The sequence below is a fragment of the Taeniopygia guttata genome, chromosome 3 (assembly GCF_048771995.1).
Source record: "Taeniopygia guttata chromosome 3, bTaeGut7.mat, whole genome shotgun sequence".
NCBI classification, from domain to species: domain Eukaryota; kingdom Metazoa; phylum Chordata; class Aves; order Passeriformes; family Estrildidae; genus Taeniopygia; species Taeniopygia guttata.
The window spans coordinates 68,012,442-68,032,172 of NC_133027.1; positions in this window are offsets into that span (position 1 = coordinate 68,012,442).

Consider the following 19,731-nt stretch of genomic DNA (forward strand, 5'->3'; position numbering starts at 1 on the left):
CTATCTGCTAAAGAAAGATGTAGAATAAAGGCCTCACCCAGTGTCAAATTAAATAAAGGCCAGAGTTAAAAGTTTTGTCTTGCAACACATTCTACAACTGTTCAAACTGTGTGTCAAGAAGCAATAAATGCCAGAGCCAAGGGCTTGTGGGGAACAAGTCCTCCTGCCTGGTCCCAGAAGCTCAGGCCCAGAGACAGACACCAGGAACACTGTGGTTCATTTCAACTTCTGCAAAAATTGGACAGCCCCAGGACAGAGACAGGCGCCTGTTGGAGAGGCTGGGTCAGATAAGGTGCTCAGCTCCAGCAAAGATGGTTTATTAAATAAGTGCATGTGACATGGCACTGAGAGGAGCACTCGCCTCTCACCCCTGCCTTCCCATACTCTGGTTTTGTCCCGCACTCCTGCTCTGTCTGGGAGGTGGGCTCTGGGACTGATGGTCTATACTTTGTCCTTTGCACTTCTCTTCTGAAGTCTTCCTGATTTGGGCGATTTCTATGCTCTGTTAAAAAAAACACAAGGCACAGGAATCAAATATCACTGAGGCATTTGGTGAAAGTTGTCTGTCTTATGCTTTGTCATGGCATGCATGCCTGGGCTGAAACTGATGGTCTGCCTTGAGTCCCCTTCTGGGTCTCTGGTGCGACTGCTTACCCCAGTGGAGCTCCTGGGTTTCCAGCCCTTAGCTCCTTGGCTCAGGCAGTGCCAAAGCCATTGTTTTCTGTGCTGGAGCTATGTGGTTTCTGTGCCGGAATTATGAGTAAACCGTGAAAAAATATTAACATTTTTGTGTAGACTTAAGCAACTTTTTCCATTAAGACCCTCAAAAATGGCAAAAGTTTTGTCTTGTAATGACAGAACTGTACAGAAGCGTATGGTCCATGGGTGCCTTCTCCAAGCAGCAAACATTTGTCCAGAAAGAGCATGTTTGCAGACTGGAGACATTCTGAAGGACATCGCTTATAAAACTCCTACCAAAAGACCTCTGTGAAGGCCTCACTAAGCAGACACATATAAACCTGCTTTACAGGCAAGTTTTGTTCTACAAACACAGCTGCTACTGCTCTTGAGCAGTCATGAAGCATGACTACAATGTCAATTAGACTGGGGCAAAGTCCCACCACAGTGCCACTTCCTTAGCAGGAGTGGGTGCCTCTTCCATCTGGGAGCAAGAATGGTGGTCACCACCAGGGACCCACTGGCTTCACCAGTGCCTCACCAAGGGCCCTAGAAATGCTTCCTATGCTCTCCTACCAGGAAAAAATCTTGTACGTGAGATCTCAAACACTTTATAAAGGGCTTTCAGCCTTAGCATATGTATCAGCACTTTGTAAAACACATGGGGATGGAAACACACGTGCCAAATTCTTTGAGCAGTGAGACTGATCAGTGGCTCAAGGTTTGTTCTGAGGAAATACTTGCTTTTATAAAATAGTGGTCTGCTGTCACTCGTGTTTGAGCAGCCTTCATTGCTCAGGGGCTCAGATGTATCCTGTGAAATCCAGACACACCACCGTGTGTTTTTGAGGTTGGTGGGTGGACATATGCCCATTACAGAGCCCAGCTATACAGATGCTCAGTGATTAAGCTGGACTCCCACACACTTGTAAGGTACACAAGACTCATGGAGTGCCTGCCAAATTCCTCAAGTAGTAATAGTTCATGACACTCTTGAGATATCTGCCAGATGCCGACACAGTGTTCTGAAGTTCCTATTTCAGGACATAATTTTAAAAATACTTCTAGCTCAAGATTTAGATGCCAAAAAGCATTTGTGTATGAATTGTAATGCAAACCATAAACCCGACAGGAAACATCAGAGCCTTCTCCTTTTGTAGATACCTTGTGACTAAGGAGTTAGGAAAATGTTCCTTTATTGGCAAGAAAAAAAATACATTTTACTGTCCCATATGTGTAAAACAAAACAACCAATTAACATATATCTGGCAAAGAAAGAATATTTTTACCTTCCAGCATTGCCCACACATCCCACATTTTATATTGATTGCAACATTTATGAGTATTGCATAGGGGGCAGATAGTGAACACTCTGCTGAGCCCTGAGTTGGCTACTCTGAGACATGGCACTTTTAATAACAGAATCAGCAATTCAGCTCAAGCCTGAATTTTCTCACATTTCTGCAGCTTGCATGAGGAAAGAAAAAGCTTTATAGCATAGTCACTTTCATATAATAAACTGGCTGACATAATCCCTCTTACAATATTGATATAATTGATATCCTTTCAGTAGATATCCTTAATATATTGATATCCTTTCAGTAGACATCAATATTAATTGCAGTAGAAAAAAAAATCCCAAGAAGACACCTTTGCCTCACATAGGATCTACATTTGTAGACTCAAGTTCAATAACATGTGTGTGCTGTATGTGTGTGTTTTCAGCACTTTGAAGTGGGCTTCTTGGCTTTAAAATCCTTTCTCAAGTAAGACTCAGATAGGTCTGAGGAAGTCTTAAAGCTAACAAAACACTAGCCCTGCTTTTCCCAGTGTGTTTTCACAGGGGAAATGCAAAGACAACAGTGTGAGCAGAAGAATGCAACTCCCCCTCCTGCAGCAAGACATCCTCAATGCACATTTTCAGCCTGGCCACACAAGCCTCTGGGCCAGAGTAAAGTTTGTATTTGTTGTTTGTGGGGTATTGTCACTGGTTATTGGTAACTGCTGAATAGATTCAAATGCCCCATGCCCCTTTTGATCCATGTCCTATCTTCTTCATCAAGTTTGCCTATGCTGGGCCCCTGAATGCAGTAATAAGTCTTGATCAGCCTCAGCTGGAGCTTCCAGCCACAGCCATGCCCACTCAGCCAAGAAGCCCCATTTCGGCCCAGCCCGGGGTTGTGATGCCCTGGCTGAGCAGTAACGGAGGGCTGCTGTTGTACCTTTTATTTGCTGTGGGCCTTATCGATCTAGACCTCAACCAGTAGATTGGTATCCTGGCTTAATCCAGCCTGGTTGTTGTGGACCTTCCTGGCCATCATTAAACATGGTCCCTGACCTATGGACTAAATTTCCAGCTTGGCCTCAGACCTTTTTCATGCCCATGATGCTGCCTCATGAGCTGGGCTTTTGGCTGGGTCCAGCTATCGTCTCCAGGTTTGTGCTGCTTGCTTCATTTGGGGCCTGTTTGGGGAGGTGGGTCCTGCTGGGTCTGGGTTCCCATTGCCTCCTGAATCACCCATTTTTCACTAGGTAATGATAAGAAAGAGCTTTTGAACAGCCTTTATCCTGCACAGCTGTATGGGGGGCTGCTTGTCTTTAAATTAGAACAGTGGGAATTTTTAAATTGGGAAGAGAGACTAGTAAGCGTAGTTTGAATGTGTCTCTCTCCTTTTCTCTTTTTACTGTTTTTGCACTTGCTTGAATGTGTAACCAGCTAGTTTTCTGAGACTTTTGTTAGCAACCAGAGTTTAATGTTCAGGCATCAATCTGAATATTATGGGAGTTTAGAGGCCTTTGAGCGTGGAATAAATTGGTTTTAAAAGCAATAGCAATTGCTCAGAGGATCATGTTACAATAATAGATTTGAAAGTTGTGAACGATCCAGTGGATGAGAGCTGAAGATGTGGATGAAGCATTTAGTGGGCTTCTGGGAGCAAAACAGATCATGATTATTGCATTGACAGAGGTGGGTTGTGGGGTCAGCTGACACCTCTTTAAAGTTGGGGCTTTCAATCCATCCATGGCTACCATGGGACTTGGGAAGGCTCCAGGAACACCACTCAGTCACACTGATGGATGAGGCAAGGAGAGCCTGTGTCTGTATATTCATTAGAGCTCTGCACTGGCTAACACAAATGCTGCTGTGATAAATATAATTATAATTAACTCAAATAGCAAATTATGAAGATAGAAAAGGGGAGCCCAAGTAAAAGGAACTCTAAAGAGATCTGCATGACCCTTACAGAAGAAACCACAACCCAGACCTTTCCAATGAGAGTCAGGAGCCTGAATAATTTTTGAGATCTCTCTCTGGAGAGAGAGAAAAAGAGCTGGCAGTCTACTAAGCTACTTCTAAACAGACTGCTTTTCTTCCAGTTTGAGAGGAAGCATGAAAGGCTGATGTGTCAGTATTTTTCAGGATGATATTGGGAATTTCTCCCACTTTTATTTACTATTTCATTATGTTTGTATTTTGGTTTACATATGGTATCTACACTGGAAGTAACTTGACATTCTAGACTTTTTTTGTCTGTATGATCAAATCAAGACCTTGATATCCTCAAACTCCTTGTCAGGACCGCACTTTAGCAGCAATGGTCTGTGTCTCTAAAACTGAGTAAGTTATTATTAGCTAAAGCTGAAACATTCAGTCAATCAGATTCTGGTTTGGAGATGTTATGGATGGCATGTAAAATGAAGTACTGACAACTGACAAAATAGCACAGCAATGAAATTCTATTCATAAAGTCATGCATGCTAGTTTCCAAACTATTGTTAATGGCAATATCTTTATGGATGTCAATGAGGCAGGAGTGGGAAGGCAGAAAAACAAGAATCACTAAATGAAACTTGAATGTGCATACATATGGAAGCATATGTGTTTATTTCCACGAGTGAGATAATGTCGTATACTACTAAGTGTAGTACCATATACTACTAAGTGTAGTTTTTCTGCTGTTCCTTCTGTACAAATGGCTCTTAAAGCAATTATGAGAAACTACAGGAGATTAAGGGAGGAACAAGGGTATGACCCAAGAGAAGAGAATAAATCATGTGGACACATCCTGTGTGGGCAGTTTGAGCTGGCTCACAGACAGCACCAGATAAATCTGTCCCACAGAGGATGCTACTTTGTGCTCTACCCTCTGGCTTTAATGTTTCACAAACATCCTGCTGGCCTTCAAATGGCTGCAAGGATGGTTGTGAAAGTGCAGGCCAAAGATAAGCAATACAAAGGTGTCCACAGGCAGGCGGAGCAAGATCTGAAGAGATCTGAACTTGTACTATTCATCTTAATGGCATGTTATTACTTAAATAATGCAGCACTGTCCATTTTAATGTTGTTAACTATGTCATTGCTGGGTAAAACTGGACTGACAAGTAATATGAAGATATATAATCATGGTAATGTTTTTACGAGCTTGATATTTGCATTATAAAAGATTGTCTTGAAACTATAAAATAAGCTGATATTGTGACTGTTCTAGTGTTTACCTGGCAACCTGCTTTACATTACAATTTGACATTACTGTGACCATGAGATGATAAATTTCAAGCCCATGAGGAAAGAAAAGAAGGCAGGGTGATAATATTGGTCCTTAGGAGAGTGGACTTCATCTTCTTCAGGGTACCATGGGAGGCTGTCATAGAGCACTGTGAAGAAGCTTCACATTTGTTTGATCTTCAAGAATCTCTTTGGCATAGAAGTACTCAGAAATTACTAGCCCTGGCAAGGGACTGGCTTTGGAATAGGGAACTCCTGACTGAAGTGAAATGCATCCTTTGAGGTCTTGCAAACTCGACTGGATGAAGCTTTAAGAACCTTAAAAGTTATCCTTGCATTGTGCAGCAACGGTGGGGTGGTCCAAAGGTCCCTTCCAACCTGAATGAGTTCTATGTTTATGTTGTGCCATAAATGGGTATATCTTAAAAAGGCATATTCTTTTCATGGCTCCCAGCCATCCTTTGAACTGGATATGCTGCTGCCAAATAAAAAACAAGTTTCCAATAGTCAAATATGGTGGTGATGAGTCCAGTACAAATGACCTCATGTTTGCAAATTGAGGAATTGTGTAGTGTATCAGGCAACAGGAGTCTGTGCAAAAATGGGATTTTAAGACCTGGACCCATTGTCTTTAACTGGTTGAATAAGCCATTTGATTAATTTGTTAATTCTTCCAATGATCTTTTTCCTATGCTGCTTATTCTGATTTCCCACTGTAATACAAGATACAGACTTCATGGGATAAATACAGACAAAAAAAGGTTAATGTGTGCTTTGTACAGTGTTGTATCTTGTATATCCTGAAAGTTTTGAGTCAGAATCTGTGTTGTGTTTCACTGGAGGAAGCAAGTGTCTCTTCCCCAAGCAAAAGTACCGTAGCCCTTTAAAGGCAGGAGACAGATGTCTCCCGTGAGCTTCAAGGCACTTTGACAAAGTGTGGCATTTAGAAATGCTTATTTCTTGTTACTTTCCACTGAAAATAGGTGTGTTCTTCACAACCTAAGATGGTGTGATGGGACTCCAAGCTGGCTAGAATCTTGAGGCAGATCTGAGTAAATCTTAATCTGGCTGTTCTCTAAACAGTAAAAGAGCTTTTAAATACAAACCAAAGTTTTATTTTAACAGAAACTAGATCCCATAGCTTGAACAACAGATAAAACTTAGAGTGAGACAAAACAGAAATGAAAGCATTTGGAAACCAAATTCCTTCTTGCCTTCTATGTCCTGGCAGAAAAGGTCCTTTTTTAAGGCTTTCTCTCAGTTTAGCAGCTCAGGAACTTTCTGTACTGCAACAAAATCTCCTCTGAGAAGGTCTTTGAAACTGTCACTCTGAAAATATCACTAAGCCCATCACTGAGGCTTGGTTCTGTATCTGCTTTTCTTAGCACTTTGCCAGTCTGAGTTCTCACACCCTCAGCATAGGCTCTTTCAATTTTATTCAGTGTTCAAGTATTTTAATTTGATTACTTTTTAACTAGATTCCTATATTATATGATATCTAAAAAACTCACCTGGAGAATGAAGGAGGCTGATAAGAGGGGAGCTATCTGGCAGGGGGTGGAGGATAAAACCATTAAGGGAAGTATATTTTAAGACCAGCTTGGCGCTGATCAAATGTGGTTAAAGAGTACCATGTAAAGAGAAGTATCTGTATTTTTAGGTTTGTTTCCTTTTTATGTTGTTTTTATTTAGCTTTAATGTTTAATACCTTAAAAGTTGCACAGGGCATGATTGGATAGAGGAGATTGCTGTGGTTGTCAGAGGAGGACAGAGTAATTAAGTTCTTCAGAAAGGGTTGCTGGAGATAAGGTGAAGAATCACAAAGCACTGGCAGAAAGATAAACTGAAATGGAGAGATGATTTTACCATATGTTACAAGGTTTTGGAGCAGCATTGTAAATACTGTAAGATAATTCAGTCTTGTACATTGACTTCTAAAAAGGTAAATTGCATGTCAGAGATCAGTTGGTAAATATACGTTAACAAAAGAAAGTAACTTTGTTCACAGGCACTTTTTTACTGAAAACCTTCAAGAGACATACAGTTTTTTTTTCAAATTCTTAGTTCATTCAGTTTAGTGCCATGTCCTGCCACTGGTTGTTGTAAGGCTGCTCTGGCCCCCCATCTTGGCTTTTGCCTAAAAGTACTGAGAGAGTTTAGTACTGAAAAGTACTAAAGAATCTCTCAGGACTTACTTAAAGCAGTGGCTCCAGATGGAAAAGAAAGAGAAGTATACAAACACCTTTCTTTTCCTTTTGATTCGAAAGGACTGTGTGCATAAAAAATGGTGCAGATGTTTTGGTCATTTCACTGTGAACCACAGGCAGCTGTGCAAAGGCAAACCCAGGCCCATCCCTGGCTCTGCCAGCAATGACAGATCCGTGGCTGTATGGCTCAGCAGAATAGATGATGTTCCACCAGTGGTTGTGGTGGCAAAACAGAGACCAGGTCAGGTAAAGGATATGAGGTGGGTTCCTGAGAGTTTCTGTGGGGGAGTGGAAGGTTTGGGTGTGAGAGAAGAACAGGGTACTCAGCTGCAAATCACAGTGGCAGGTTAGGAGTCTCAGAAAGGGCAGAGTCACACATGGCAAGTATTCGTGTGGGAAGATTGCAGAACTGCTCTTTAATGAGTTTGCAATGTGCCAGGCCTTAGATTGATGTGAGTCAACCATTTGGGTTTTAATCTCTTCCTCTGCATGCATAGTGACTATTTATGAGAGGATTACAGTCAAGTATCCTGAAACTAAAAGGCATGTTTAGGATTTCATGGCTACAGGAATGAAAGTGACAGGCAAGTTTGGATAGTGCAAGCAGGCTGCAGCCTTGTTCATGTTTTCTGCTCAGTGTCACACTCCTACTCACATTTATCCTAACTCATAATGCAACATCAGCTCTAAAAATTTAACTGCTGTTACCAGTATGTAAATTAAATTCTTCACATGGGTGTCACCTCTTCAGGATCTCCTTGTTCCTACTGCTCAAGAAGTCAAGTAATGGGAGCAGGTGATCACATCAACTGAGAAAGTAGATGAGCCAGTATCCTCTGCAGATCTAATGTTTTAAAATGTTCTGAACAAGCACATGCCTGCCTAGATTTACTCTAGAAGACAACATAATACCCATCTGTGTAACTGCAAAATTGCTGCCTGCCAAAATGAGACTCCTGTGAAGCTGAAGTTTTATGTAGCTCCAGGTATCTCAGGCTCACCCTTGTCTCCAGAGCATGTTTTGCAATGCTTCATATTTAAAGCTATATACATATGCTCAGCAAAACCAGATCCCTTCCTTGGGGGGTGTGGGGAATGGGGGCATAGCAGCTAACTACCAGCCTAAAGAAAGAGGGAAATGAGTCACAGCCATTAAGTAGGTCACTTCCACTTTGTGTAACAGTGCTCTTCTGGTACTCCGGTTAATCTCTGAAACAAGGAACTGTCTGGGCTCAAGTTTTCATCTGAGCTTGCTGTTTCTGCTCCAGAAAAGTAGGAAAAGTAAGCAAAAATTCCCTAAATAAAAATTGGTGATTTCAGCTGATTAATATATGATTGTGGATTCTAGTGAAACTATTTTAACTCCCACTAATTCAACATATGGTTTAGTTTCATTTTGTGCATCTATGTAGCTTCTTAACAACAACAACAACCACAAAAAAAACCCCACAAAAACCATACCAACCCTCTGTAGCAGCTGCATTGGCTTCTGCTAATATTTGCTTCCCTTACGGTAAAACCCAAGCAGTTTAGCAAAAGAGATAAACCTTTTCTTTACTTTTATGTCAGGTCATGACTTTGAAAGAGCGAGTTTCTGCTGAAAGATAGAAAAACAGTTTTATCCATGGCAAGTGGGAGGTTGTAGTGTTAGATCTTCTTTCAGGAAGCTTCTTTGACTCCAAACAGAGTCAAAACATTTTGGTCATGAAAGCTCTCAAACAATGGGGTTTGAAGATTAAGATACAACAAAGCTTTTTTCCCAATAAATTTCTCAAAGAAGAGGAAGAGTATTATTATTGCCATTGTTTTGTTGTGGCAGGTAGACTCCTGGCCTGAGACATCATCCTTGCTGAAAAACTGATAACAGTTCAGTTTTGAAAGTGGATGTTTTTAGTCTGCTTTTAGTCACCACATTAGGCTTTCATAAGGAAACGAACAGAAAAAAAAAAAACCAACCAAAAACCCACCATCATTTCTCATGTTCCTGTTGCTTTCCTGGTAGACCTGTGTCACAACAACTCACTGAGTGTAAAGCAAGCTGCTGCTTCATTTTTTTTATCCTCCCCTTCTAGGAAACAGTTGCTTTAGGACTGATTCTAGTAACCTGATACTACTTGATGTATTTTTGCTGGAATATGGAGCCTACATGAATTGCACCATAAGCAAATTTCTTTATAATGGAAGGATTGGGAAGCTGCAGCTTGCCAGGCCATTTCATTGGTGTGGCTTTTTTAAGGTGGATTTTCCAGATCTTTTTAACAGATGATGTTGTAGACTTTTTCAAAGGGTATTAGGAATATGCAGTTGCCGTTGTTTTTAGAACATCCCACCTTGGCTCCACATTTGGAAAAGCCTGACAGATACCACTGTACAATCTGAAAGGATAAGTTGCTGTTATTTACACTTTCCAATGTGCCTAATTATGTGTCAGTGTTGCACAAACCCACAGACTCCTGCTGAAATTGATTCCCATCTCTACAAAGTCAAATATAGATGAAAAGTTAGGTCTTTCCTCTCATAAACTGACAAAAATCCACAAACAGACCACTTCCATTAAACCAAAGCATCATTCCACTCTGGCTGGGGCACAGTAGCTGATCTGGGGACTTACCTAGATAGAGGATGGGCAGGTGTAAAGTGACTCTGCGGCATGGTGTGATGCAGGCAGGGGCTCTTCCAGTGCTGAACCTGAAAAGGAACCAGAACAGGACTTTAGGTAGGGGAATTTCCTCCCAGCTGAACAAAAGCTTTTGTACACTATGGTTACAGTGAGATCAACCAGACCAGCTGGATCCACTGCACACAGTGCATCCCAAGACTCTGGGCTGGTGAGAGCCTTCATGTCCTCTAACTGATGTCCTGAGACACTCAGCACCTCCTGTTCTGCGAGGGGCTGGCACTGCCTGTCTCAACACATTAACAGCAGCATGGCCTTTGCCTCAGACCTTTCCAATGCGCCAATGCTTTTGCTCAGATTTCCTGACAGCTCTGAGAAAAACAATTCTTCATAAGGCCAAGACTTATTTCTGCTATCAGTAGAAGATGCTATCCCTTCCCGCATTCAAAAAAAAAAAAAAAAAAAAAAAAGTGGGAAACCCTGGCCAGTGACTTTGGCATGGAAAGTGCTTTCTAGAGAGTTAAAGACTTGCATTGTTTGCCTGGCACAGGCTGAGGCACTGGGGAATGCTCTGAACTATGAAGACCATGCAAACTCTGTCACCACATTATCCCAACTGGAGAGCTCTGCTACAACTCATTAATGCTCCCAGACCATTCGGACTCAATTTTGTTGTCATTACAGTATTATCTGTCCCTGAGATATTGCAGAGTAGTGCACCTTCCACCAGCTCTTCCTTTCACTGTAGCACATGACTGTGTGTTGCACATGGCTGAGCTGTTTGTCTGGCTGTGCCACATGGGAATTTCTCCTGATAAGGTAAACCTTCATGTTCTGCCCAGAAATGGAGCCTGGCCCTCAATAACGAAGGAAAGAAGGAGATTTGCACTTTGCTCCTTCCACTAGAAAGAATGCTGCCCAGTGGTCAGATTGAAGTAAACATGAGATAGGGGGCTGGAATGCAACTCTTGCCTTATCAGCTCCTGGCCCCTGCCTCAGGAGCCCTCTGTCATCTCATAACATTTATTACAGGCTTACCAAGCATCAGAAAGGGTTCTGGGTTTTGGGCTTCTGCTGCTAAATAACTTATGTGATGATGAATGAGTAATTTAAACTTTCAGCACCTTGCTTCATTATCTCCAAAACTCTTAACAGGAATTTCACTGGGCTTCCTGGAAGCTCAGCATTCACAAATTGCCTTAAGAGTCTTTCCTGAAGTATTTTCTTGTTATGTGCAAATAGTGTAAAAACCTCAATTTGAAATTATTATTCCAGAGCCAAGTGGTAAACACGAGCTCAAATTCACGCTGTATGGGTTTGTCTGCCCTGGAATGGCGTGGTTGCATTGATGCTGTGCTGGTGCTTTTTGCCTTGGCTTCCTCTAGGAACTGTGTAGCAAAATTGCAGCTGTGAAAATTAGCTTTTCTTTTAGGGTAATTTTTGGGTTCAAAGGTTTCAAAATGAGCAGCTCTCCTGTTAAATTACTCTACTTTTAAAAGATCTTTTAAAAGTAGACTCAGAGGCTCCTTTTTGAAGAAATAGTTACAAGAAACTAAGTCATGTATCTTCACATAATAATTATGATAATTCGATCTTATCCCTTGGTCTTATGTTTTAACTATTCAAAAATGAGGGTATAGCCTTACAAAAGCCCTTTTTAATATATGTTTAGAATATGCGGCAATCTGGTTTCTCCAGGCAAAAGACCATTTCTGCTGCTTTCTGACTGCTAAGGAGAAGCTGTTCTGTACTCACAGGAGGGATTTCCCTAAAACTCAGCACCTGGGGATCCCAGCCCTCAGACACTGACACTTTGTCCTATGGATTTTCCAAACACCTCTGGCTTTGGGTGTTGCCCCAGCTCATCTCAGCTTGCAGGTATCCATAGCCACTATGTTTAGGATAAAGTTTTTAAACATTATATTAGCAATTTCATAATGTGTAACCAAGAGGAGGTAGGTTTTGAAATTAATTTTTCAGATAATTATTTGTCTCCCAGATTCTTAAGTAGTGGCTGCTGTGATCATATTTTCATCACAGCTGCCTTGCTCTCTACAAGGATCAAAAAATAGATGTGAGCCAAGAGGTGCAGCTGAGGGGTGAAATGTCATTTCACTGTAGCTGTGCAGAAATCAGATGCTGCAAACAGGGAAGAAGCCCAGCTTTTAGGGGGCATATGGTGAAGGAGCCAGAGAGGTAATGTACCCAGCACAGAGATGCAAATTTGTGTCAGTAAAGGCCTTCAGCCACAGGGATTCCCAGAGATACCTCACCTATGAAGATCTGTTGTGTTTGTGTTCTAATAAAAGAAGATTAACTAGGAAGCAGTTTGCTTGAATTCTACTCTTAATTTTGGTTGGGGTTTTGAGTTTACTGACTTGGTCTATATCCTTATGTTGCAAATGTAAAATACTTCACTCCTGTGACTTTTTCTTTGGTGTCCAGAGTACTGAGAAAGAGTTAAATTATGCCATAGGGACACACTTAGGAAAGAAAGGGAAGAATAAAACTAGGAAGAGTGCTTTGGTAGAAAACATAGAATATCTCTGACAATGTGTGCCTGATAACAGAAAATTGGTTATGTGGGATTTTTCTGGCAAAGCCCTTCCTAACAAGACTCAGACATAAGATGAAGAAGTCACTGAAGGCTGCTTTGAGACAGATATGCTGATGATAGCCTGTGGGGAAAGTTTTCAAATGGGGTGAGGTCCATGTCAGATAGACTAGTTCAGCTGGTCAATTTCCACTGAATAAATTATTACTGTTTTATTACCATTCTTCTGGAGAAAAGGCACCACTCACAGGGCAGAACCTGCCTGATGGGTGGCACTCACAAGGTTCTGCTGCAAGAGAAGCTGCAAACTGAGGCACTTTGCAAAATGGAGTGAAAACCTGCAGCTCTTGTTTCAGTGTAGCAAAGCATTTGTCATTTCCATTTCAAGACAGATGAATTTTTGACAGATAACAACCCATTTGGGCTCTATATATCCCATGATAGCCAGAGTGTGAGTGCTTGAAAGGTGCTGTCTTTCCAGAGACTTTGCTTCAGGACAAGTGCAGTGAATGCTGGCATCTGAGAGGTTCATGACATTCTTTTAAGGCATGAAACAGTTAAGTAAAAGTATATCTTTGTACACATGCACACGCTTATGCATTCAATATACTCAAAGAGGTTGCAAATTTTTAGCAGAGGTTGTGCAACTGGGTCTGTATGACAGTAAATAAAATTAAGTTTTGAGGTTTCTTCATTTTTATAATTTTTAAAGGACCACCTTTAAAATCCTATTAAATGCTTGCATGTGCCTAAAATGGTTTGTTTCAGTAAATGAACATACCTATGAATTGACTAAGTTTGTATATGGTGGTGTAGGAGCATTTGTGTTTCACTTTGCTGAGGAAAGAGAAACACTCCCTCACTCTGGGAAAAGCAAAAAAAAAAAAAAAAAAAAGTGGCATTTTCTCCTGGAAAAGATTCCTCATATACAATTTTTTTTACTAACTTTAATAAAAAGTCAAAGCAAAGAAAACATTCAAGTCTCTTGTCTGTTGCCAGCTCCTGCTGCTGCTATTTGTTTATAGTTTATTCCTTTATTTTTATTATTACTGACCATTTATTAGTACTGTAGTGGTGCCCAGATCTTCCCCATGACGATCGTAAGCGCACGTACAAGTCTCGTAAACAGAGGAGCTGATACCGTTTCTTCCATGAAGATTCCCAGCACACAGTCAGCCGACCTGGAGCCAGGAAGTGCAATACAATAAAATCACATCCAGGCTTTGGGGTACATTTATGAGCAAACATAACCAGGGAGGGTCTGGAAAAACTGCTGGCAAAGACTCAGGTCTGCATGCTGTGGGGGCACCATTTTTTCCTTTCTCCTTGGAATACAGAGGGGCATTTCTCAGACAAAATAAAGGCTTGTAGTCATCCTGCAGAAGTGGCCAGTGGTTCTGGAGAAGGTGTGTTGTGTACCTTTAGGCTGTGGGTCTGGGGGGTGTAAGCAGTGCCCCAGCAGCCCAACTGGGCATGAAATTTGGAGCCTGGCATCAGTAGATGCTGAGTTTGATGGCCATCCCACAATGTGTCACCTCCTCCACAGGGACAGGAAGGACCTAGGCTGGAAAGGCAAGGTTCTGGGAGCCTGGGTATATCTCTTCCCTTGTGAGGGCTTCAGTAGGACTCACCAACATGGGCTCTCAATAAGGGAGAGAGTTTGTGAAGGCAAAAACTTGTGCACATTTGAAGCTTAAGCCAAAAAAAAGATAAGTCGGATAACCAGTTATACCAGTGGATAAAGTTTGGGAGGACTTTGAGAAGGAGAGAAGTATGTAGACTTGCACTATTTTGGGAGTGTGGAGGGATTGAGAGAGGAGTGATGGAATTTAATGGAAGGAAGAAAGATACTAGGTCCACTGAGACTGGGAAGAGATTTCCTCACCTACTCATTTCTGTGTGAGACAGCCTAGTTACTCAGAGGGAAGATAATCTCAGTACAGCAGAAATGAAACTTGTGATTTTTTTAAGTACGTAGAGGTTGGGAGGAAGGTTTTAAGAGACTGTAGACACCCTCTATTAGAATACAGTAACTACAAATGTTATGAAGTGGTTGAGTAGAAGGAATGCAGGTATAAATGTCAGGACTGAGTAACACAGGGATTGGTGGTTTTGCAGTAAAAGAAGTGCTGGACAGGACTGTGAGAGCTCAGCTGGTACAAGTGGAGAAAGCCAGAAGTCTGAAGTTAGAGAAAATGATGGAGTAAAGCAACTAAGGCTACTGGGGCACTAGAGTGAGACAAGGATGTTGGGATGCACAAGGGTAGGGATCACAGAGCCCAGACATCTCCCGATATAAATGAAAATAGTTCCCTGGAAGCTAAGGGCCTTGGTGTGATGTTCATTAAGTGAGAACTGAGAGGGAATGAAAGAATAGGATGATGATGCAAAAAGATCTCTGGAACATAATTCATCTTTAAATCTGCTGGATAATATCTGGCTTGGGCAGGCCTGTGCAATCAGGGATACCAACAGCAGGAGAATAGTTCCATGCCTGCTGGTGGTGAAGTTGGAGGGAATGAAGTGAGTGAATAACTGTAGTTTTATGTCAAAAATGGCATAACATGATTCCTGTAATGAGCTAAACTGATAGCTGGTAAGAACTGTTTATAGTTCATTTGATGTAAATTAAGCCAACAATAGGTAAAATATAAATAGGTACATTATAAATGTTAATTAACATGTTAGAAACGTGGAGACAGTCATTGGCAAAAAAAATTATAAATGTTTAAATAATGCAGTAGTTGCAGACTGAGATGTAAATTAAGTCAAATGGACAGTCTCAGTGACAAAAAAGATATTTATCAGGTAATAAAAACATGGGAAAACAGCATTCTGCAGTGGGCTTGGGAGGTCGGTACAGGCACTAGGAGAGCAGTGTTGTATTGTCATATATCAGATGTTTTCTTTCTAAAAATGCAATGACTTCTACTACTTCATGAGAAAATCAAAAAATAGAACATCTATGTTCTTTCTTTGAAAGACACCATATCTGCAAAATTCACCACATCAAGTCTGAAATAGCATGGAAAGTTATCATGCTTTTTGATTCAATAACCTGCCTTGAGAAGGCATAAAATACATTGTTTACAACAACTATTGATACTATATTAAGGACGAAATCCAAGTAAGCTCAGCAGCCTATTGCAAACAAGGGTAAATTGGCATGTTAAACTTACATTTTTTTTACAGTGGTTATATAGTGGCCTTGTAGCATGAAAAACGTGATTTTTTGGAATGCACTTCTTTATGGTATGTTTCTTTTGGCTCTTGGGAAATGTCCTGTGAATCAGATCATGCCCAATCAAGAAAAAGGCTTCACCTGAAGTATTGTTGTTGGTATTTATGTTGCTGGTAAACAGGACAGGGTTTGCTCAGCACCTTATTCTAAGGCCATTGTGAAGCAATACACAGTTTCTGAAACAGAACTAAGTGGCTGTATCCTGTGTTTTAAGGCTAAAATATGAAAAAATATGTGTGAGAGAGGAGTCTTTGTTCTCTTAATATGTTTGCTCTCTTATCCCTTCCTGGCAGAAACAAGCTTCTGTGTGGGAGCTGCAATGCTGAAGTCTGGAGTTTCATTCTTAGCACTGTCTTCTATCTGGGGAGGGTTGTACCCTCTCACCATCCAACTGAGGTTTTTACATGGCCACTGCAAATATGTTATCTTGCTGCTGTTTCCCATATCTAAATATTTAATTCCTAGATTCTAAACTCAAGGAGCATCTGTCAGTGCCCTGTTAAAAAACCCCATTGGGAAAGGAGAAAGAGCTCTCCTCCTTTCTTACAACATGGCAGATTTATTCTTCAGAATAAGATCCTTCTATGTATAATTTGGTTAAAAATAAGGAAAACCCTGAAGACAGAGTGAATGAAGCTTCCTGGTTTGAAAAATACATTTTATAGTCTGTATTTTTGAAGAGATTTTACTGCACCTTTTTTCTGTTTGATTGTTTTGTTTTTGTTAGTGGAGAGGAATTCAAAGGAATGAAATTAAGCCTATGAACCAGTACCAGTAATCACATTAAACATAGGATAATTGAACTAGCAATTTCCCCCAGCTGTAGGCAGTTTGTGAACTGCCAGGCAATAAATCCACTGCCATCTACCACAGAAAGTACTGTTGCCTAGTTTCCCTTCCCTTTGCCTTGGGATTTACTTTGCATTCAGTGGATTGTTTCAAATCCTTGCCTGCATTCAGCATGAAGGCTGCAATCCAAGTGCAGCCGAGGGTTTCCTCCTTTTCAATCACTGACCAGGGCCAGGCCTTTCAGTATTAAACATGCTTCAGGGGACAGGCACAAAGAAGTGATCAGGTGCTGGGGAGCCTGCTCTGTTGCTCAACTCAGAAAATAGGTCAGCTGTCCTTCAGCTGCCTTGAAAAAAATATAAAGGGGGTGAAGAATAAACTTGTTTTTCTTTCTTTCCTATCAGCAGTTTTCCAAACCCAGAGTGGGGGGAATATCCACCTCCTACAAGCTGTACAAATAGTGATGTTCAGATTATAGGTTGTTTAATCTTCCTTCTGCTGTGAGTTCTCCACTCCTTGGGCTGTTAAGGGATGTGATTGCCTGAGCAGTGCTGGGGTGAACAGAAATGCTCTCGAAGCAGATCTGCTAATCCCCTAGAGCATGATGGTGTCAGGCCACTGCAATGCTCTGCTGCTACCACCTTTCTAAGCAAAATCACAACTCTGTAGAAAGACCTCCTTTAACTACCCTGACTTTAATTTCCTCACCAATCCTACAAACAGGGAGTGAAGGGGTGTGTGTGTGTGTGTTATGTTTCCTTTTTTCCCCCCTCTGTACAAAGAAAAACCTCTCTGTGAAAAAGAGTGCCTGTACTTGGCATGCAGCGTAGTAACATGAGCATAATAAACAAGAGTGGCTGTCCCCATAAATAATAAAAGGAATGTTTCTCCTCATATGGCAGCTTTTCGGAGGAGAATAGGCAGGGAATAGGTAGCCCTCCTCTAATGTGCAACCTTGCAAACTCTAATCCCACTTCTGTTGTTTTCTTTGGCAAGCCATCAGCTGGTGGAGGAGGTACCTCTCTGCCCTGCACTCCCTTCTAACTTTTATTCTCTTTCTTATCTCTTATGCCTTGTGCCTGCTGAAAACTCAGAGGCTCCTTAAAAGCACAGTTGCATTTCTTCCCTCTGCCTGTGTGGTGTTTTACATTCTCATGACGATGGAGACATGCTCTGCTGGCAATGAACTTGGACTCATAATATCAGCATAGAGGTGAAAATAGACCATTCACAGCTTAACGTCCTCCTGATTTACGTTCTTGCAGCAAAGGTGATGAGCTCTTGATACAAGTGAATAACTGTATCATTGGAAAATGTTTCTGATGTTGTTTCAGCTGCTTAAGTAAAAATGTTAAGCTTTCTCACCATTAGGAACATGATTTAGTGGCACGTCAAGATTTCCTTTTTCTGGACACTCAGTTCAAACTTCTAATATATTGTAGTTGGCTTCAGTTTTCAGAGCCATGTGTTAGCTACTGCAGTAGCTGAAAATGCATGCAAATTATCCCTTTATTCTGGCTGAAATTACGACATTAAAACAACAACAACAGAGAAAAGCCTGTGCAGAGAGTATCATAAATAATTTAGCTTAAGTGAATGCTGAAATTAGTCAAGGCACCGCATTGCTTGGCTCCAAGCAGTCTATTTACAGCCAGATATGTAGAGTACCCTCTGGCCAAAGCCTAGGCTTACAAAAATGGAAAGCAGGAAAAACAATATGATCTTCTTTTAAAGAAGCATGTTGGAATGAGCCGCGGGGTTAAATATACCTAGACAGTGCTCTGTGCCATAGCTCCAGCAATCTTGGGAGAAAACAAACTGTTTATAGAGAGCCCTGAGCTGGGGAAGGAGATAATGAAATATGCTTGTGTATTATTGGCAAGTGCTCTGAATGGTACAGGCGAGCTAAGTGCATACAGTATTATCTTGCATAATTATTGGGTCACTCTACTGTAAACTAAGTGGCTTCTATACTTAGCCACACTACTGTGCTCACTGCCTGATTAAGGACTAGATCCAGCTCTCTCTCCCATCAGGCTGTATTTACACTGAGCTCAAAGTATTGATTTGAGGCCTACTAATTCTTCTTGGGGCCTTCATTTCTGAATAGCTGAGATGAAGATGGGGACAAGATAGCAATGGGCATTTGTAGTCATAGCAATAGGGATGTTCCCACTGCAGCCAGGCACGACAGAGCCTTTCCAGGGAGTCCAGAGCTTGAAGACACAGTGAGGCAGCAAGAGGACAAACCCAAATAGATGACTTGGATCATTTTAGAGAGACAACAAGAACTGATGTGAACCATGGACCAGATTATTTCATAGCTAGTGCTGAGTTTGCACAGATCAGAAACTCCAGAACATCTCAGATGGGGAGAAAGTATGTGTTTCTCACACATTTCTTTGAATGTGGTTATCATGTACAGGTACCACATGAGGAGGGACTTCTACCAGCACAGTACAGCAGATTAGGGAGCAGGTTATCTGCAGATTCATGGGTTGAAAGACAGCTCTGACAAGCAACAGCAGCAGTCTGTGGAAAGGGGAAAAGTTGGAAGAATTTCTTCCTTATGGGCACTTTCAAAACCAGCCTCCTTAGCACATTTCTGAGTCCCAGAGTGACTAGTGAGTTGAAATTGTCATGGAGAATGGAGGGGAAACCCAAGATAGCCCATGGCAATTACTTAGGCAGCAAAGTGTGTGTGCATATATATATATATATATATATATATATATATATATATGTATCCTCGGAAAGCTTAGCAAGCTAGCTGGAATGACACACTACTGAGTTAAAATCAAGAAGAAAGGCTGTGAAAGCAAGGGATGAGAGAAGGAACAGAAACCAAGATTACAGACTGGGATGGGATGGAAACAAAGGCCAGGAACTGAGACAGAGAAATGGGAAGTAGAAAACACAGTTGGAAGAAATGAAGTTGAGAATAGAAGACAAATGGAAAGAGTGGAAAATGAAAATAAAATTTGTATTTTTGTTGTTTAAAGGAAGACTTGCAGCTGCAGGCTTGGGAAATGCACAAGGTCAGATAATAAATGAAACTGAAAACCAGTGTAGAGAAAGTAGTGTGAGATATCATTGAACAACGCTAACTTGGCAAAGGAGATGAGAAATCTATCCCAA